Raw genomic sequence first — 22,729 nt, 5'->3', positions numbered from 1 at the left:
TCTATGTATGTGACTAGCCCTTGATAGTCTAGAAGGAGCAGATGATACTTGAAGTCACTTTCTATAGGGTCATTTTATTAACTTAGTTCATTGGATTAGACTAACAGGTCAGTTCTGCAGAGATGCACATCTTTGGTTAACTGGATGCACTCTAACAGGCATTTCAAGCTGAAGATGAGAGTACCTCACCAAATTTATATATTTATAAGATTTGGGCCTTCTGCCAAATCACTATACAGTTGCAGTTTTAATACAGCTGCCAAATCACTAGGCAGCTGCAGTTTTTATACCATTGGCTTGTGTGGCTCAGAGCTGTCTTTGTTAAATTCAGCAGGCACAAAGGTGCTACGTATTGTAATGTTAAGTAATCTGTACCAGTGGGGGATTAATGAGAAATGTTAGCATTGGATGGCAAAGACCTCAATCCATAATTCCACATCACATTACAGATTTAGTGTTTTGACTTCCCAGGAAGTTAAATGTAAATTTTGGAGGACTTCCCAAAAGGAAAATACTTTCCCCTTCTTTCACTACGTTGCACCTAAATAGGGATGTTTTCTAGTTATTGCAATTACGATCCTCTCAATCAGAGACTGAATGAGAATTAAACAAAAGATCTAGTCCTGAACTATTTCAGACATGAATTATAGGAGAATGAAAAGAAACGCTTTAAAGAAGAGAGAGGAATATCTTGACTCTGAGGTAAACACTAGTCTATAATTTTTGCTTTGAACTTCAGAATGACCACTGCTTACCATGACATCCTGCTCCCCCACTGCTTCAGTTAGTTTCATGTCATAAATGTTCTAAGCTGATAGAAGCAGATGTTCCTGCTTGCACAGACAGCATTCGAGGTCATCTATAGTTTCCCATATAGTTCCTGACCGCAAGATAAAATAATCTGATATATAGATATATATAGACAGAATTGCATTTTTTTTCCAGTGTTTTCCTGTCACATAACAAGAGCTCAGGTACATATGAAGTTGAATGTTCTCTATCCAAGACGTATTTGGGAATGGGATCAGACTACTAATATAACCATATGACACCAGATCACCTTTTGTAGGCCTCCATAGAATGCAGAAGTTGCAAAGAATTTCTAAAAATGCAAAGTGTGCTTGCATAAAGATAACATAACCGAGAGAGAACGCTGTATTTTAAAACCATCGACTGTCCCTTTTTATTGGTAAGTTAGCTGCGATAAACTCCAACAAAAAGTGTCCTGAATAATAAATGTGACGAATTGGATGGTACACGGAGTATATGTAATAGGGAGGGGGTGGAGATGCAATTACTGATAACTACTCTGAGACTGTACAGAATGCAGAGCGTAGGCTATTTGGGCGCTTTGCCATGATTCTGAGTTAGCACTAAAGTTTTGCTAGTAAACCATGACAACTGCTGATTTTATTAAGTTCAGGAATGGAAATGTATCAGTTTGCCACACAGCATTAGGATGCAGAGCACTTGAAAATTTGGGATGCTGTTGCAGCCTGAGGGTAGGATGAAATGAAATTGGTACTCCAGGAAAGGAGGCTGTATGTGACACCCAGAGGAGGACTTTTAACACACTGGTCAAGTTGCATGAGTGAGAAACACTAATTTGGTCCCAGCTTAAGCAACACTGCAATATCTGCAACTCCTATATTTGCAGCAGACCATCAACATCTCTCTTCTCCTGGAGATATCTTCAGGCAAGCAGAGCTGACCGTCCCAACTGAAATACTGGTCTGGGGGAGGAGATGCTTGCACAACCACCAGGACACCTGCCCATTGTACAGGGGCTCCATGTTCAGCTCCTCTGACTTCTTCCCTGATGCATGACACTGGGATGTTGGGAAGTCCTACCTCCTAAAAATGGAGTCACAACATCTGCTACAGATGCATGGACATTTCCACCTCTGTGTCTCTGTGTCTCCTCTTCATTCATCTCTTACAAGGGAACTCATGCAGGTTTACCCCCCTCTGATAGGTATCTGAAAGCACATGTAGAGTATCCAGCCTGCTTGAAATATTAATTTCACCATTTTCACTTTTTACATGCTACACACATATGGATTCTTCCTACAGATAAAGCCAGATTTTCAGAGGAAAATCCATTGACAGTAAGTTGCAGAGCTAAATATTTCTTACTGAACTGTGCATAAATTAGAAAGAACAGTAGCCAATCTCATGAAATACTTAGTAAACCATATCATTAGGGGAGTTTAATTAACACAAATCCAGCTGACTACTGTACAGGAACAGACCCATTTCAATCAGTGTGTGTTGATGAGGACAAAATCCCACCAATTAAGTGACTGTTCCAATTAGAAGCTGAAGAAAATTAGCAACCACAAGCAAGCTTATAACCAGACAATATGTCATTTTGGGGGAGAGTGACCAAAGATGACCCAGTTGTTTCTGAAAGTGATACTTAATTCACAAGTTGCTGCAAAGCAGGACTAAACAGTTCACCAGGGACAACAGATGAAATATTGTTTCTACTCACTCTTTTCCAAAACAAACAATTATTCTTGCAAAGCATTATATTCAACCTATCCTTGCAGCAGGGGATAACAAAATATTCTCCAGCTTGATTTCTGAGTATGATACCACTAACCAAGACAAGGAGATAGATACTGTCAATCTTTTTTTTTTTTTTTTTTTTTTTTTTTTTTAATTTTGTATTTTTTCTCCAGGTAGAGATGTGCCAGATAAGCTGATCTAACAGTTTGCTGTCACCAAAGTGGAGTCCCAGTGCACTCTTTTCGCACCTCTTCTGCTCCTGATTGCAAGCTCCTACTACTGTTTTTATACTAGACCTCACTGCAGGCTGATTTCATTCATTATTTTAAGAGGAAACTAGAGTAACGGGGCAAAAGCAAATGCATAGTTTTCCTCCAGGCTGGGTATTTGAAACAGCTCTCTGTAAGAACTGATGAGGGCTAGAATGGAAAGAGCAGGACAGTGTGGCTGAGAGTAGGGATAGCAAAAGCAGGGGGCATGGGTCAGAGAAATGAGATTGCTCCTTTCAGCAGCAGTGAGCCAGCAGATCAGGCACAAACTCTAGCTACACACTCAGCTTCTCTGCAGCCAACAGCTCTGTTCCTGTAGTGCAGCAGCACTAAAAACCTGCAGCAATTACTGGCTTCAAGTATCACACTGGCCAGGGGACTGCTAACTACCTCTAATTGCTGGCAGTAGTTCAAGTGCCAGTAATTCCAGGACATTGGGCTGTATACAAATATTTGAGGCAGTAGTTGCAGGTGTCTTTCACTGCCCCATTCTGGTGGGGTTTGAAATGCTGCTGTCTCAGGTGGTTACACATAGAATCATAGATTGGTTTGGGTTGGAAGGGACCTGAAAGACCATCTATTTCCAACCCCCCTGCCATGGGCAGGGACACCTCCTACCAGATCAGTCTGTCCAAAGCCCCATCCAACCTGGCCTTGAACACCTCCAGGGATGGAGGTGTTCAAGGGATGGATTGGCTGTGAATTGCTTATTTCAAACAAGTATTTATAGTCAGTGGGAACTTCACTGGACTGCCACAACTTCTCAGATATAAGGGACAGTGACTTAGAAGCTTTATCTATGAATTCCCTCAGGACCTGTGGATGCATTACATCAGGTCCCATGGACTTATGTACCTTCAGGTTGCTTTGATGGTCTTGAACCTGACCTTCTCCTACAGTGTGCAGTTCTTCATTCTTCCAGTCCCCATCTTAGCCTTCTGGGGCCTGGGCTATGTGTCTGGAGCTCTTACAAGTGAAGACTGAGGCAAAAAAAGTCACTGAATCCTTCAACCTTCTTCATACCCTGGGTAACCAGGTCTCCTGTTACCAGGGCCCAGGGAGTGCCCACAATTTTCCTGGTCTTTTATCACTGATGTACTTACAGAACCTTTTCTGGTTGCCCATGACGTCCCTGGCCGAATTCATTTCTATCAGGGCTTTGCCTTTCCTAACCTGATCTCTGGCTGCTCTGACAATTTCTCTTCATTGCTCTCAGGCTACCTGTCCTTGCTTCCACCCTATGTAGACCTTCTTTTCCTGTTTGTGTTTAGCTAGGAGCTCCTTGTTCATCCATGCTGTCATCCTGGCATTTTTCCTGACTTTCCCTTTGTTGGGATGCATCATTCCTGAGCTTGGAGGAGGTGATCCTTGAATATCAACCAGTACATATGCACTAAAAGAGGTTCAGGTTTGGGAAATGTGCTGTATATTGCTCACTCAAACACATGTCTCTGAGGCAAAGAGGCAAAGTAAGCTCTGGCACTGAGCTCTGTCAGTACAGCCACTTTATTTCATGACTTGTTTGAAATAAGCAATTCACAGCCAAGCTATGCACACAGTGATAAAGCATTGTAAAATGCACAACTTGAATTACTTGAAGCACAACTGACTCATTCATTTGCTTTATGGGGCCAGGGAAACTGTATGAGTTGTGTCAGAGGTTTATGCCAGAGATGGATGAAAAAACAGCTTTGGAAGAACCTGCCATTTAGAGGAATAACCTGTGTCATCTACCTGCCTTCAGGTAGTGAAAAAATGCCATTGACTTTCATTATTTCTCAGGACCCTTGCACTTTTTATCAGGATGCCAGATACATCCATTTGTATGCACTGTGAGGTGTTCAGGATGGAGTGTTAATAACTGACATTTTGTAAAATAAAATCTGAGATTTTATTTTTTCTGAGATTAATTTAATATAATCCTTAGATTACAAAGGGATCCATTTTATCATCTCATATTAGGAAAAGAGCAGATACCCAATTTGAAAAGATAACTCCACTGCTTTTCATTTCACAGTTTAATTTGGAAGGTGCAATCAAGAAGTGATTACTTTGCTACATATAGGAAACACTATTAGGCATAAATATGGACGCATATTTTGGGCTGGAAAGATCTAACAGAGGCATGATAAAACATCCATTGAACAGGGTAGTTCCTATTGATTTGTCCATTAACAATGAGGGGATTAATCACTGCAATCAGCTACAACCAAGCAACAATATTTAGATAAAAATTAATTTGGTAAGGATGTGGGTGACATTTTAAAGCATGATTTCCACCAAGAGGATAATTCCAGTAGTACAGCTGGGGTCCAAACTCAAAAAGAAGCAAACTATGTATTTTTTAGGGAAAGATAAATCCAGCAACAAGTTCACATAAGGAAACACAAAAAAGTCCTGCCACACAGCAAAGTTTCACCAGATCCACAAATGCCTCCAATGTAGCATTAAGTATAAACACTCTGAAATGTAAGATCCTTTCATCCCAGGAGGGACAAATAAGTGTAATAGAACATGCTTCTCTTAATCAGGATATGTGTAATCAGGATGGTGCCTTATTAGGATACATCCTTGAGAACCTGTTTAGCTTAATGATAGTGAATGGTAATGACAACTGCTTTACCAGGATAGTATTAGCAAAAATTTCACTTAATGGGATACATGCAAATTGTGTCAGAGGGGTTAAGTGGTGTTTAACTAAGTGTGAAATTCCAAGACCATGTCCCTTAATAAAGAAATTGATGCACAATAATTAAAAGAAAAAAAATTAAATGAACTGTAATGAATAAAATTTGTAGCCTTCTGTTTACAGACAGCACTAGAGTGCCATGTCCACAAAAATGCACTTCAGAAAAACAATTTTTAAATTCCTGAACAGACTGCTATTTTCCAGCTGCTTTCATTATTTGAAGCAACTGATAAACAATTTTTCAAAATAACTTTTTAGCTGAGGTTAACCTGAGGCAGTTTGCTGCAAGGATTATCTCTTCCCCATGTGAACTGTTTTACCTAGATAAAGAGACCATGTGATAAGTTGCTGGTCTTAGGATGGATGGACATAATGTAGACTGGGCTTCACAATGAGAAAATCCAAGATCTGAATTTAGAATTCATTGCCTGATGATGCTCTCCAAATCTGGCTTAAAATTTAAAGTTCAGTGCGTGTTCTTCAGCAAATCCATTTGCCAAAAATTTTCATGACAAGAAATAAGCAAAGCTGCACTGGCAGGCAAGAGACATTGTATTTTACAGTTCAGTGGCATTTCACAGAAAACTGCTTCTGATAGCTGAGGGGTCATTGCTAGCTCATGACCAAGGTAATGGTTAGGCTCACTAGCAGGGAGAGCAGATTTAGTGCATACCTTCCCCCCTCCCTGCATGCCCTGCAGAACAACAACTTGTGGCTCCTTCAATTATCATCACGCCTGGGTGTTGGGTATCATTGCCCTGATATAAAGCCAGTTCCTGAGCATGCCTCTAAGCCAGACCATCCCCAGAATGGGGAGAAAGTTGGAAAACAAACAAACAAACAACAACAACAAAAAAACAACAGTGAGTGTTGCGGTATGGGGTACTGATCCAACACCCTGCCTCATAAACCAGGATCTCAAGGAAACCATAATGGAGCTTTTCACGCTAGCTAACATAATATTTATATGACTTATCATCCTTCAGACTTCTTCTTTTATGGCTGCTTCAAATAAGGACAGCTTAATGAGGGACAACAAATGGCTGACAGATGCCCTTATTAATGATAATTTAGTGTACCATTCCTACCGTGATATGCCTCCCTTTGGTATTTTGGAAGACGCTGGCATTTGAAAATGGCTGCTAAGCTAAAGACTCTTGAGATTCCCCAGCAAACTGCTCAGATTAATATTATGGATCTGGATGAGGGATAGCTTGCAAAGTATGTGGTCCAAATATTTTGTGGCTGAAGTTAGCTGTTCAGCCAGTATGACTGCTCCTATCCACTGAAGTGCTTCTGTATCATAACATTAGTTGCATTTATAATATAGACTCAGTTTACAGTGGTGGAAGGATGTTTTTGGAGACTTTAGCTCATTATCTGCTAGCTGTTTTTTTACTAGTTTGTCCATTCTCTTGTAGGTGTTTTCTACTTGTGTGTCCACAATATTCAAGGACAAACACTCCTGAATATCACAGGGACTCTTGGCAGGGGCTAAAATGTAGTCAGTCATCTGTCATGAGACACTGCTTCTCCTCCTGAACTGAGCGATTAAACATATCTGTGCAAGATCAAGGCAAATTTAGCAAATAACATTTTAAATACCAATATATTCATTTTTTGTTTAATTATTATTCCATGAGCATTCTTTGACAAATAAGCATTTCTTGTAAAAAAAGAGACTGTTAATGCTACTGAACAAAACAGAAGGTGCTTGCCTGCTTTTATTTTTTATTTTTTTTGTGAATGAATTTTGAAAGTGTGTTTTCCAGTATTCTACATGCCTAGTCATTATCATTTGCAAAATAAATGGTAACATTATTTATTGACTGATAGGGAATACAAGGACATGTCCAAATAGACACAGTTCTTATAATAAAATTCACCTTTCCTAATGAATTTGCATGTTTATCTCACTGCAGATAAGATGTTGGTTGTTGCGCCTCATTCCTATCTTTTATCCTTAACTGGATTCAAAAAATACGGATGTGATAAAACTGTTTCATTTCAAATACAAGAAATTCCAATTGTTTTATGAGTACTTCCTGATTCTACCAAAAATAACAAATGATGTATCAATGATAAATGATGGATAAATTATAACATATAAAATTATAGAAATTTTGTACTGAATACATTTTGGTAATGATAAATCATCGGTATTATTCTGCTTCAGGATTATCATAAAGTCATTTTATATTTCTGTTTTCATACATTTCCTTGATTTAAAGTTTTGTTCAGAATGAAAATATTTTTGTCTTGCCTTTCATTCTGGTTCAGAACTTGAGAAATTACACTTGGTTTGTCTGATTGTCTCATCTGGCTGTATGGGCAGTGGAATTATTTCCGATTTACCAAATGAAGAACAAAGCTTGGACTTTTAAATGAGACTTGATGAAAATGTCTGGCTGTGGAACTACTCCACATGCAGCAGGAGTTCTAGATGTGGCACATTCATTACTGGCCATCACCAGGAGCACACAATCCTTCTGTTCTCTGACACACTGTGGATTTGAGTTTTCTGTAGCCCTGGAAATGTACATATGGAGCCTCAGACACTCTTTTGTGGGCAGCTGTAAAGACTTGAGCTGTAAAGTCTTGAGTCCCACTGTTAGCAAGGATAGCAGACATCAGGAAAATGGGAGCTCATCCAGGAATGAAATGCTTTCACTGTGCAAAAATATGAATTATGCATGTGAAAGGTAACGCAGATAATAGAACATTATTGCATAAAATAATAATTCACTGCACAAAAACATGTGAATCCATATGAATCCAATTGTTCCTTCTCCTGTACTTATTATGTTTTATTGGCCTGACCAAGATAGGAGCACTGCCAATATTCTTGGTTTTATTATATGCAGAGCATCTTCAAATCCATGTGAATACTTTCCAACACATTGCTCCAGAAATCCATGTGTCCACCTAACTGAATAAAACATCATATCACCAGCTTCTACAACTGTATATTGCCACATTGCATTTTGAAGTGCAAAATTTCAGTAAACAGATTCAGTCTGTCTGATTCTCAACTGTATTTTAAGAGAACAAGACTCCTTAAGGCTCTGGTGGGGTCAATACAGAAGGTCACAATCAAACTATGGTTAACCTTGAGGATTATTCAAGCACCCAGTTCATTTTCCTGCTGTAATAAGCCTCCCCAATGAAGTAAACAAGAAACACATTTCTTTCTGCATAGACATTTCGGAGGAATATCTTGGAGCATTTCTGGATTGCATAGGAAAAAAAAAAAAAAAGAACACTAAATGCAGACAGGAATGACAGGAAGACATACGCATCACAGCTGTGCAAACCCCAAAGCCTCATAATCTAGATGGGTTCTCCTCCCTGTTAGTAATCTCTGTTATGTGCTGGCTGAGTTGCTCAATCCTTGGATCAACCAGCTCCAAGAGTGAGCCCAGGGCTGCCGCCTGCAGAGGCACTGCTGGGGCTGCAGAGGAAAAAGGGATTGGTTCAACAGCCGACTCATAAAGTCTGATTAAGTGATCCGCTGTTGGTGAAGTCCTTCGGTGACCTGTCTGCTATTTCTGTGCCTAAGTCATTTGTGAAACAGCCCCAGCATGTGATGCCCTTGCTGACGCAGGCACACACCTACTGGGCAAGGTGGCCACTGTCTCTTGTCTTACAGCTAGGAAAAAGCCTACACTAACTCTAATCCAGGTATTGAAAACTTCATGTTGGATTGGAATGGGAGGTTTGTTAACAAACAAACAAAAAACCAACCACAAACAAACACACACAAACAACCAAAAGAAAAGAAAACTAACAAAACAAAAAAAAAAACGACAACAAACAATAACAACATACAAAAACAAAAAACAGCAATGAAAAAGAAGAGAAAGAAAATGAAAAACAAGGAGATTTCATGATAGCTTTTGTATTCTTTGATTAATTTGAAATCATTTCCTTCCAACAGCAGAACTGTTTAAAATAATCAAATTAACTTTAAACACTGCATTGGATGTCTCTGATTTTTCACTGCTTTCTTGTGCACGTATAATGAGACCAGTCAAAAAATAACCTACAAGAGCACGTACAATGCCCATAAATCCTTGAGGAAGATGTTATGGGAATTAGAATGTTTTAAAAATTCAATTTTTGTCAGTGCCACACCAAAAAACCTGTCCTTTTATACTCAGAAGCGTGATCTCTTGCACTGCAGATGATTCAGGAACTTGTACTATTTCATCTTCCTTCTGCGAAGTATTCATCTGTTTTGGTATCTGCGTTAGAGTTCTATTGGATGCAATTAAACTAAGATGTGCACATGCAGAGTAACTCTTTAATGAAGATTCTCACAGTTGAAAGTACTAACACATTTTTTTTTCCTTCAGAGAAAGGGAAAATGAATGCATTTCTTGAGTGTATTTAATTATGCAATGAGGTTAACAAGATTCACACAAACACACAAAAAAAGTGCTTTTGCTCATCAGAGTAAGTCATTAGCACAATCAGAAAGCCTTCCCAACAAAGATGAGCAGGCTTACGTTCACTATTCAGTTCATTCTTGTGCCTGGTACCCACCTCTGTAGCCTGCACAATCCATCAGTAACTATAATATTGCCACCTAGGTTGGAGTATCCTTCTGATGATGATGCCAGAAGCACGTGCTGACTACACTTGAGCCCACCAGAACCACTGCCTGTGATCTGCAGTGATAACAGCAGTGGCAATGGCTGGAAGTAATGGTGCTTGGCCTGTGCATCCACCGTTACATACCGAAAATCTTTTTTCATGGGATTATCTGGAGGGTAAATAAATACCCTTGTGAAACAGTATGCTGGAGAAAACCTGGATCTCTCATGCTACTTTGATTTGGCTTTCTTGTTGTCGTGTTTATTATTATTATTACTATTTATTTATTTTTAATTATTATTATTTTGTGTGTTTGTGTGTGTGTAAGTATTCCAGTATAAATCTTGTTTGTTACCAGATTTTGGGAAGCCTCTTTTAACCTCTGGAAAGGGTGAAGGGAAGCCTTCTGCTAATAACCTGTATAGACCACAGTGTACCAATCAGATAGGTGTTAGATTTGGTGAATTTCTAGGAATTGCAAAAATGGGAAAACCCTTAATTTCTTCATCAGTGACAACGTCAAGGTGGGTCTTACACTGAATCCCCTTTGCTGTGATTTCCAGGCACCATAAGATTGCTGGGGATGCATGTCTAAATCATATTTGACTCTAAAATCTCAACTTCATGCACAAACCAGACAAAAAGCCCTGTGTGTTGCTATTCTTTTGGGGGCAATAAAATGCTGATTTTGTTACCACTCTGCCCCTCATGTAACTACAGACAGGTAGAAACATTTTCTGTATTATAGAGTATTAAGAAGAGTACTCTTGGAGGAATCACGTGCCCAACTTGAAATAAAGGAAATACACTATCAATATTAAATATATATCAGGATGAAAGCATTAGCTTAAATCTGACAGAGCATCTCTCAGATCTGCTCATTTGTAGATCAGATATACTCATACAGCCAGGGCTATGAGGAACCCACCTACAAAACAGACCTTATCTGCTTCCAGAACTCCTGAGAGCTGGCTCCACTCTGTCTAATACAGGAATAGTATGAGTATAAAGTAAGGACTTTTGGAAAAAAAAAATAAAAAAAAAAAATATGGAGCATGTAGTCATTACCTGTGGCCTGGAAATGGATGTCAGGAGATGCTTTCTGGGACACTTTAGCAACTGCTACCCAGCACAACTAAAAGGCACCCAAGGACATAACTGGCCATGGACCAGCACCCTCTGAACTGAAGAGAGTGGTCATCACTAGCAGGAGGGCAGTAAGATATCCCATACACCAGAGTGTGTGGAAGCTACATGTTGTCCTGAAGAGTGTTAATGACATTTGCCATGAGACTTTTCTTACCATGCGTCTATCAATAATTTCATCTGTGGTAAACTACTGGCATTTTGGAAAGTGAAATGAGAGCTGGGAGACAAGTTCAATAAAGAAAATAACCTATTCAGTCTCTGCTGCTCTGTTTTCATTAACAGAGTGATGTTCAGCAGCTTACTTCAATCACTGAATGTAAAAATGATAGGAGATACAACCTCAACTACAATACAATGAATTGCTTCTTTCTGTCCTCTCAGACAAACAATGTGCTCACTCCTGCAGGGTACGATGGAGTCAGCAGGCACCTGGAGCCAGACTTCTTTATTGTGGATGCTCTGTTTTACAGTGCCTGTGGCTGCAAAATGCCTCTTTCCAAGTGGGATCCTCTGTAAAGGTAATTATTGCCCCAGTAAATTTTTGTTCAGTCACCAGCTCTGATGACAGACTATGTTCAAAAAACAGCATTACCCACAGTGTCAAACACCTGACCGACATGGCAATCTATGACACAATTTAGTCAATTTTGCATAGCATGCACCCCGAAGAATTAATTAGATACACAAATTCCATTAACAGTGTCTCTTAAATGACTTGCATTCCTAATTTTCTTCACACAGATAGGAACTGTATTCCATTCATCCTCAGAGCATGCATTCCCCTTAATGGGGGCATGCAACTGAGAGTCCATAGGACACATGATGGTAAAGGCAGTCCTGTTTGGAGGAGGCGTGGATTTAAGACACTCCTTTCCATCTGAAACACTAAAAGCACCTGCATTTGAGACTGGAATTGAATTTAAACTCTTTATGCTTCAGCAGACTCCTTTAAGGCATGTTGGCTGTCATCTGGGATTATACTGGATTATGCTGGTTGAAGCAAGCGTTACCTGAGAAATGACTCCTTATGCTAGTTAAGTCTAGATCAACTGATTGTACATTAGGAGAAGAAGAAGAAGAAAAAATTCTTTATTTAGAGGCTGATGGAACCTTAAGAAATACATAGTATGTGATTATGAAGAAAAAGTCTTTTAAAGACTTTATTACTTTGTCATATAGATTAATAAAAGTAATGAATGAAGGGAGCATGGCAGATGCCATTTCAATTTTTGTGATGCATTCTGGAGTCTCTCAAAACAAGTTTTACTTTCCTAATTGATACAAATTACCCTGGAAATAAACATTATCAGGAGGACTGAAAACTGGCTGAAAACATAAACAAAAGGTGATGATGAATGACAACGCTTCAAGCTGTGAGAATGTGACTACTGAGGATCACAGAAGTCAGAGCAAGGCATGGCTATTACCAAGTAACTCCACTAGAGGAAGGAAATAGTTATAGAAATGAAATTTGTACATAATGCAGAATAGTGAGGAATATCCAAGTGTTGATGATAAAGTAACAAAAAGGGGTCTTCAAATTAGAAACACTAACAAAGTAATAGTGAAGAATGATTTGCTCTGTTAAAATGCAGAGCCATACATGAAAAGGAATGTATTTTAAGGCTTGTGTACATGTAAAAACTTGCTTGCGCAGCTGTACAGAATAATCACATTAGTAAGACTACCAGGATATATCCCTTGTGCAGCCGTTCCACTTTTATTCCAGAAAAGCACGTTCCCAAGGGAAATTATGCCAGAGTAACTGGACGCAGATCTGACGTGCGCTCGAGCCAGTGAGCAGGTGAGACAGCACGGCAGAGCTCCTCTGGAAAGCCTCTAAAACCCAGCAAGAATGAAAGCCAGGAACGCTGAGGGGCCTGCAAACTCCCTGGGTGGTAGCTCAGACATGATTTTCCAATGCAAAATTGTGTTGGGGGTGTAGGGGAACTAGGATGGGTGCAAGGGAGGTGGCCTGGTGCTCCCTATGGTGGTCCTTTTATGCAGCCCCCTTATGTGGCTGTTCCAGGAAGGAGGGACTGAGCTTTGCTGCCAGAAACACTTAGTGCACCAGAGGGACACATGAAAAGAAGCAGTAGAATTAGCTGACTCATGAGGAGAGGCCTGAGGAGTTAAACATGGAGCTGGCTAAAAGCAGGCTGAGTGGGGAACCCTGTAGTACTTTATAAATACATGACTCTGGAGATGAATTTTCTTGGAGTGACACTGGAAATCATAGCACGCAGCTAAGAAAGGAAACATTTAGACTAAGAGCCAGATAAAACTTCCTGACAAGAAACAACATTAGCCTTGGCAACCCCAAAGGGAAGAGGAAGGGATGAAAACTCAATATGTGGGAGACCATGTAATCTGATTTTCCTGACTTGAAGGAAAGGTGAATTCACAGCAGGAGTCACACCAAGTAGAAAGCAGAAGCACATAATATTTGACTCTTACTATGAAGAGGTGAGCCAGAAAATGGTTCTCGACAGAAAATGGAGCAGAAAAAGACAATAGAAGGATCAAAAGAAGGCAAAACTAGGGAGGGCCCAAATTAGAGGAAAGTAATTACAAAATTGGTTATCTAGCCACAGAAAGCAAAAAGGAAAGCTAAGGTTTTAATTCTTTCCCTTTAGCCTCAGAGGGCAATTCAGACTCAGCCTGAAGAATTGCTTCCCCAGAAGGGCCATACTTATCTTGCAGTCACCTAGCACAGGGAGCCCTGAGGGCACAGTCCTGGGAGAAAGCACCATCACACAAGCATAATATGAATGCCTTACATTATTTAAGGTTTAATACCCAGAGCAATTCTATAATTCTTCAGTTGAAAAGTATCAAAGTTTTGGCACTAGCTTCTATTTCCTAACTGAAAGGCCCTGCTGACCCTTGAGACAGCATTACCACTGCCACGAGATAAACCATGAGCACAAAATCCTTCTGCTGCTCCTCAGCCTTAACATATGACAGACACACGGGGGATGGGGAGGGCAGCCCTTGGCTATGACAGATGCAAAACTAGGGGATTACACCCACCTGGATGATAAAGTGGCACTTTGCTCAATTTGTCTGGCTAATATTCCACACCACAGCATGGAAACTGTTCTCAAAATAGGTTTCTAATTTCTGGAGAGATTAAATGAAACCAAGCTACTTTACTTGCTGATAATTTATCTAATACCTCTTAGCTGTGCCGTCACATTCACTACAATGAGTTGGATGAGGAGATACCAGCTGTCCTGTAGAAATTCAGGGAATTACCAATAAAGGAGCAGCCTGCTTAGATTAGACACACATTAGTACTGCTCTTCCAGGATGGCAGCTCCAAATCCTTATTCTCTAGCTGTCACAGCCACATCCTGCCCTGCCTGTCAGCATTCATCTCGTGTTTGTTAAGTTCCTGTGCCACATCATAGCCACATCATTTCCCCCTAAGAGAAGGGAGGAAAATACTGCAAAAGATCAGGATTTGTGTCACTCTGAGGGAAGGAAAAACCTAGACCAGCCTTCCCAAGGAACTAGCTGAAGTGTTACCAGAAGTTAAGCAATGGGGAATATCAGGAAAATTCCCAGAAGAAAAAAAAAATAAAAAATAAAAAAATAAAAAAATAAAAGCAGGGAACTAAAGCTTTCTATGACCCTTTCAGTAGATTCATATTCTTACATGACCAAAGTCCCTGCTTTTGGGGCAGAGATCAAAAAGGTGCATCTTTTGAAATTCTCACAGAATATCTTTACAGGCAGTTCTACAAGGAAGAATCATCTTGCCTTTAGGTTTAAACCCTGCAAAACCAAAATATTTCCTTACTAGTTTATTATCTCACAGTATACCCATGTAAGTGTGAAGTAGTAATATTTTTACTTCAAAGCTGTTACTCTGAATCTACACAGCTGGAACTGAGCTCAGAATGAAATAGTAAACAGATGAAATGAAATGGAAGGTGTATGAGACAGAGAGACTCATTAAATGTTAACCTGCATTTTGTATTTCAGAAAATAGCACCCCCAAAACAGAAGTATTATCTCAATAGTTCAAGTATGTGTTTCAACCCCCTACCATTGAGAAATATAAACAAGAAGAGAAAACCCACACAAGAAGATAATTCTCGTTTGTTTTGCAAAACGTATGCATCTTGTATGCTTTTAAATGTTCAGTTGGCAAATTCTAGAAATCAAGTATCTATGCAGAAAAATGCATTAATATGCAACTTATATTGGTTAGAATTCAATGTCCAGAAATCAACTATAAAGGTTCTTCCATGAAAACAAAACAAAACAAAACAAAACCACCACGAAAAAAGAAAAACAAAAACCCACATGCTTTTGAGAGACCAGCAAAGCAGCATGGTTAGGCTTATCCTGCCCCAGCTCCATAGCTCCTCCAGAGCAGGAAAAACTAAAAGCCCAAAGAGAATTTTGCAAGCCCTTAAGGAGAGGTGACAAAACTGGCAGGAAAGCAAGTTTTTTTTTTTTTATTATTTTTTTCCTTTTTCTTTTGTTAAAAGCACTACATGAACCCTTTTACTTATTTTTCTCTGAATCTCTCTTTCTCCCCTACTTCATTTGATAGAAATTTTCTGTGTAGTCAGAATGCTACTTTCTGTCAGAAGTGATCAAATTAAACCTGTTTAATGCGACAGAAGGAAGTAGCTAGGGATGTTTCTTCACCTTTTCTGTGTATGGAAAGGCAGACATAGGTAAAGAGGAGAAGTGAGGTATGAAGACTGTGAGAATTCTGTACTGTTCATAATTATCTATCACTTATAAGTGGCTGAGCATATTTTTCTATTTATTATCTGTTTATCCTATTTATTATTGTTATGTCTATTATTCCAGGTATTTCACAAAATGAACAAAGACATTCTCACAGGAAGCATTCCTTGTTTATTACAAAACAGTGATTATTACAAGTAAAAACGGTGCTATTACTGATTTAAAGAAAGATGAGTATCATTGGCCAAAAACTGCTTCTACAGTAATGCCCAGAAGATGTGATGGTCTGGTGATAAATGCTGCTTGTTGTATGTCTGTTTGTTTAAGGAATAATAAAAGGAATATTAGAGAGTCCAACATGTGGCTGGAAGCTAACACATGCTATGAACACATGCTTGCTAGTATAGACTGGTAGTTCATTCATGTTGAATTAAACTGTAAATCAAGGAACCATGGGAGTGTGGGAGGAGTGGATTAAAAATTTAACAAAAAACCTTTGAGTTTCTTAATTCCATGCTCTGCCACATCCCTCCATCTGTGCAAAATGCGTGGGTGTTGTAGAAAAAGCCCTGAAAGGGTGGGGTGTTAAAATGGTTTACACTGAGACTCCTGTGCAGCGTGGCTGATTTCTACGCTTCCCAAGCAGCACCATTGCAGAACACCTCTGCCTTTCTACACAATCAAGCTAGACATATTTATCACCAGTCAGACAAAAAGTGATTTAAATAGCTGTACTGAAAATGGAAATAAAGGCCCTATCATGCTTGAAAAATGCCATTTACTTTAAAGTGAGGTTTTCTACTTTGTGAACACTGTTTTGAATAATAATAGAAAATAGTATTCGATGTAAGATTCTGCCTGTTTGTGTTTAGAGAATCTTAGGCAAAACAGAATTCACTCTTTAAGAAACAACAAGACAGATTACATGAGATATGTCTGAAAGAAAAATGATAAATAACTCCAAGGTTTTATTTTTAGTTTTACAGACAGAATGGAACTTGCTGTTGCTGAGCTCCAGCTACCGATTCCTACATGTTTCAAAAAGCAATCGAGGGAAGCTGGTCCCAAGAAGTAGTCCCTGACAAATGCAAGTACAGCACCCAGAATCTGACAAAATTAACCAAAAAGTGAATATATTTAACAGTTGAATGATTTTAAGTGCAAACTCCTGAAATAATAGCATATAATTCACATATCTTCCCAAGTTGCTGGAGCTGTTACTTATTTTAACTGTCTGCATACTCAAGCATGGAGAAACATCAAAAAATGTTAAGTAGATCATCCCTAACTATAGTGCCAGTCTTTATGCAGGGAAAGACCGTTGAAAAACCACTTGGCTTTGAACACAGCAGGTTTTGGTGCAAAATGACTGGCAGCAACACAGCTGGCTAGAGCAACAAATGTAGTAGCAGCAGACTTTGTACTGCAACAGGTTCCTATATGCAGCTCTACTTCTGTCATGTATGATTATGTACTGAAAAACTGCCCATCTGGACAAAATGAGGGGAGTAAAAATCTTTTGGCACAAGTATGGAGCCAAACCAAATTGATCCACAAATTCTCCCTATTGTACAGGGATCAAAATATGAAAGATGGGTCAAAGTGTCCTTTCTTCCTTCAGAGCATGTGTAACTCATCATTAACAACAACAACAACAAAATGTATTATTAATCACTATATTCCACTAAATCCTAGGTCAGATAATTCAGAATTCCCATCTGGCTGGTGTTTGGGAACTTTCATTACAGGCCTTTCATATTTCTGCTGCCCATTATCTCTGGAGGAGTTTCTCTTACACTATTGGCAACCATTCCAGCTTGTCTCTGACTGTGAGACTACTCACAGCATTACAGAGAGAGAAAAATAAAATAAAAACCCACTCAGCAATAGTGAATGATGTAACTGCAAGAAGCCTCAGAATCTTTCTTTTCTCTGAACTTATGACAAAAATGAGAAAAGAAAGAGTCCTTTGAAATGTGGGCTGTGTGGGGGAAAGCCTGGTCGGCAGGCTCTAACTGGTTGTCTGGTGGGAGGGGAACTGCAAAAGGATACCTATAAAAGAAATACAGGAAGAAAGAAATAGAGAGAGATTGTTCATTTAAAGGAAAAAAAAAAAAAAAAAAAAAAACAAAACAAAACAGTAAAAGCAGATGATAATTTCATCTCTTCTGCCCCTTTCTCCACCCTAAGTTTTGAAAACACTGTGTCAACCTCAGAGATGCATTCAAAAACATTCATCAGTCTCTAATAATCCTTATGTTTTTTTTTTGTTTTGTTTTTTTTTTAGGGATAATCCTTTCTGGTTTCATAAAGTACCAGAAAACAAGGACCAAAGCCAAAGAGCCTACCAACACCTTTCCTTCTTCTATGTGACAGTGAGCAAACACGTAGTCCACTTTAGTCCTTCAAATCACAGGATCACAGAGTGCCTGAAGCTGGAAGGGACCTCTGGAGGCCCTCTAGGCTGGTCTGGATCAGGCAGAACCACCTAAAGCCAGTTGCCCAGGACTATGTCCAGGCAGCTTTTGAAGATCTCCAAGGAAGGAGACTCCATGACCTCTCTAGGCAACCTGTACCAGTGCTCCATCATCCACACAGTGAAGTGCTTCCTGATGTTCAGTGGGAGACTCCTCTGTTCCAGGTTGTGCCCATTGCCTCTTCTCCTGGCACTGGGCACAAAACGGGCAAAACCTATTCAAGAATGTGGATAGAACTTGGGTACTGGGAATATGACCACTGACTTACTACATCTTCACTCCTTGCAGTTCCTGAACTAGTTAATTCAAAGTTAGTCAAGGCTAGAAATTAACACATTTTAATTCTATGTTGGTTTAAGCTCCATAAGGCAATCTACCTTTTATGGATCCCTTATGCAGAAAGCAAGATCAATTATAATTTTTTTTTTTTTATATATATATATATATTTATGATACTTCAGTGCAGTATTATAGATAACAGTCTCACCCAAAGTTACCTTTCAGCTGGAGATGTTTTGCTATTAGCCAGGCACAGCCAAAAAGTCTTAGATAATATTATATGTGAAAGGAATCATATATATTCATATTGTATATCTGTGAAGCAGTGGTTCTTTCAATTATATGCATATCCTTGATCATAAGACTAATAGTTTTAAAAAGTAAAATGTTAGCATTATACTGAATCCATGATTTTGTTTCCCATAATGTTAGCAGTTTTATGCTTGCTGTATCTTATATTCAAAATACCCTTAATAGGAGCAGTGAGAGAATATTTACATTTTAATTAATAAATATGCCAATAAGCTGGAACTTATTATTGGAGAAAAACAGGGAAGGAAGAGTAGGTTACTGCTATTTAATTTAAGGACACCAATCAGCTTTTTTCACTGTGGCTTTTCTACAATTTATTTGGTAAAAGTATTTTTTGTCATGCAAATCACTCTGAACGAATATTATACAAACTTATTCACGAAAGACTGCAAGTACTTTTCAAAACAATAATAAGCTTTAAGTGGTTTGTATCAGAAATGGATTTTCCAAGCTTGGTAACCACTGAAAGGAGAAACAATGCTCAGAAAAATTTCAGTTCAACAAGATCATAATGTGAACAAAATGGGTCTAAATCTCATTGCTTTTTGCCACTATACTAGCATTATGAATTTCTTAGCATTACTACAAACTGCATCCCCAGGCACTGTGAGGCAGCCTTTCCACACAGATGCCAGGTAAAACAGCCTGGATGTAAATGCAAAGCTCTTCCTCATGTTTGCAAATTCCTGATAAGATCCACTTAGTGACAAGGAAAGAAGAAAATCACAGAATCACAGAATCACAGAATAGTCTAGGTTGGAAGAGACCTCCAAGATCACGGAGTCCAATCTCTGACCTAACGCTAACAAATCTTCTACTAAACCATATCCCTAAGCTCTACATCTAAACGTCTTTTAAAGACCTCCAGGGATGGTGACTCAACCACTTCCCTGGGCAGCCTATTCCAGTGACTAACAACCCTTTCAGTAAAGAAGTTCTTCCTAATATCCAACCTGGCGCAACTTTAGCCCATTCCCCCTCGTCCTGTGACCAGGCATGTGGGAGAATAGACCAACCGCCACCTCGCTACAGCCTCCTTTCAGGTACCTGTAGAGTGCGATAAGGTCGCCCCTGAGCCTCCTCTTCTCCAGGCTAAACAGTCCCAGCTCCCTCAGCCTCTCCTCATAAGACTTGTTCTCCAGACCCTTCACCAGCTTCGTAGCCCTTCTCTGGACTCGCTCAAGCACCTCCATGTCCTTCTTGTAGTGAGGGGACCAAAACTGAACACAGTACTCGAGGTGCGGCCTCACCAGAGCCGAGTACAGGGGGACAATCACTTCCCTGGACCTGCTGCCTGCACTGTTTCTTATGCAAGCCAGGATGCTGTTGGCCTTCTTGGCCACCTGAGCACACTGCTGGCTCATATTCAGATGACTGTCAACCACTACTCCCACGTCCTTCTCTGCCTGGCAGCTTTCCAACCACACATCTCCCAGCCTGTAGCTCTGTTTGGGGTTGTTGTGCCCCAGGTGCTGGACCCGGCACTTGGCCTTGTTGAACTTCATACAGTTGCCCTTGGCCCATCGGTCCAGCCTCTCCAGATCCTCCTGCAGAGCCTTCCTACCCTTGAGCAGATTGACACATGCACCTAACTTGGTGTCGTCTGCAAATTTACTGAGGGTGCACTCGATCCCCTCATCCAGATCATCGATAAAGATGTTAAAGAGGACTGGTCCCAGTACCGAGCCCTGGGGGACTCCACTAGTGACCGGCCTCCAACTGGATTTAACTCCATTCACCACAACTCTCTGGGCCTGGCCATCCAGCCAGCTCTTAACCCAACAAAGTGTGTGCCAGTCCAAGCCATGAGCAGCCAGTTTCCTGAGGAGAATACTGTTGGGAACGGTGTCAGATGCCTTACTGAAGACCACATCCACAAGGTAGACCTCATCCACTAAGCGTGTCACCTTGTCATAGAAGGAGATCAGGTTCGTCAAGCAGGACCTGCCCTTCATAAACCCATGCTGACTAGGCCTGATCGTCTGCTTGCCCTGCAACTGCCGCATGATGACACCCAAGATAATCTGCTCCATGAGCTTCCCTGGCACTGATGTTAAACTAACAGGCCTATAGTTCCCCGGGTCTACCCTCCGGCCCTTCTTGTAGATGGGCGTCATGTTTGCTAGCCGCCAGTCAACTGGGACCTCCCCCAATAGCCAGGACTGCCAATAAATGATGGAAAGTGGCTTGGCCAGCTCCTCCGCCAGTTCTCTCAGTACCCTCAGGTGGATCCCATCTGGCCCCATTGACTTGCGTACATCCAAATGCTGTATCAGGTCGCCAACTATTTCCTCGTGGATTGTGGGGGCCACATTCTGCTCCCCATCCCCTTCCATCAGCTCAGGGTACTGGGCGTCCAGAGAACAACTGGTTTTGCTGTTAAAGACTGAGGCAAAGAAGGCATTAAGCACCTCAGCTTTTTCCTCATCTCTGATTACTAAGTTTCCCCCCGCATCCAGTAAAGGGTGGAGATTCTCCTTAGTCCTCCTTTTTGTGTTGATGTATTTATAAAAACATTTTTTGTTGTCTTTAACAGCAGTGGCCAGATTGAGCTCCAGATGAGCTTTCGCCTTTAATAATGGATGTCCTAGTATGGTGTTTATGAAAATTTCTGTTCCAAAGAAGAAAATGGAGGTAAAAATGGTAGAGGCAGCATATGTCAGGCTTGGAAGGTGAGAGGAGGGAATGCTTCTTGAGAAAGAAGTGCCTAGCACTGATAAAGGTTTAAATGAACACAAAATATATAACCCAAGTCAAGTGCCTGAAACCTACGATAGTACATAAAGAAAAGATAAGAAACTCAGAAGGAGTTTCAAACTACACCAAGGCGTGTCCCTCAGCCAAACAGCTGAAGGAGGCAGTAGCTTTCCAGTCCAGAATGGTAGACAACACAGCAAGAGCCAAGAGCAGAGAAGGACACCTGCTTTTCTCTGAGGACCAAGCTTTTCTCTTCCTCAAGCTTGTTTCAATCTTGCTGTATGCCACTAAACATAAGCCAGTGTGTTACTACTGGATCATAGGCTGAAAGGTTTACAATGAATAAATGAGCTAGGACCTTCAAACCCAAGTATTGTCATCACTCCTCAAATAGGAAACAAGAAGCTAAGCAATTATCTTATCTCATCAGAGGCATTTTCAACATGGAGAAAATGAAAAGTGATTCTAGTATTGGAGAGGAAACCAACTGTCAGACAAACCCCTCAAGCTTCTTCTAAAATGACTAACTGGAGAAGAATAACTCAAAGAAATTAAGTGGACCTTAAATCACATTGTGTTTGTTTATTTCTGTGTTCACTTCACATTATTCCCACAAGAAACTTTAACTGATGTCCCCCAGGTCCTGTTTGGGAAACTGTAAACAGTTCTACCTCTTCTCCCTGACTTTCCATTTGTTGAGAAGAAACCTGGAAACCTGAGTCCATTTGCTCAGAAGAAACCTGGAAACCACTGTACAATAAGAACTGTACAGACTAGTGGTTATAATTTCAAGTCCAAGCTCATTTTGGTAGAAAAGGAAACCTACCTAAAGGGACAGATAACCTCTTCTCATAATACAGGAATGCAGGACACACACCATGACTTAAACACATCTTGCATCGTTGGTATCGCATTTTCCTGCTCAGATCTGGGATTAGGAGAGACACTCTTCTCCAGATAATTAAATCAACATGGATGTCAGCCTCAAACTCTCCCAGAAAACGTAAGATGGTTTTAAAAAGTAAATAACATTGTTTAAA

The 22,729-nt window shown here is 40.1% G+C and overlaps 1 protein-coding gene and 1 long non-coding RNA gene across 2 annotated transcripts in view; both read right to left on the bottom strand.

Moving 5' to 3' along the window:
* The window catches only part of KCNB2 (potassium voltage-gated channel subfamily B member 2), a 206,780-nt gene that overhangs the window by 127,162 nt on the left and 56,889 nt on the right, over positions 1-22,729 (bottom strand). The gene's annotated exons all lie outside the window — the stretch shown is intronic.
* On the bottom strand, positions 948-5,175 carry LOC118161313. The gene is made up of 2 exons (XR_004747939.1): positions 1,852-5,175; positions 948-1,816 (listed from the first exon to the last, which is right to left on the bottom strand). It is a non-coding gene; the product is annotated as an uncharacterized LOC118161313 (long non-coding RNA).

Source organism: Oxyura jamaicensis, chromosome 2 (genome assembly GCF_011077185.1).
Source record: "Oxyura jamaicensis isolate SHBP4307 breed ruddy duck chromosome 2, BPBGC_Ojam_1.0, whole genome shotgun sequence".
Lineage (NCBI taxonomy): Eukaryota > Metazoa > Chordata > Aves > Anseriformes > Anatidae > Oxyura > Oxyura jamaicensis.
The sequence above is the reverse complement of the archived record's forward strand: the minus strand, read 5'-3'. Positions and strand labels throughout refer to the sequence as shown.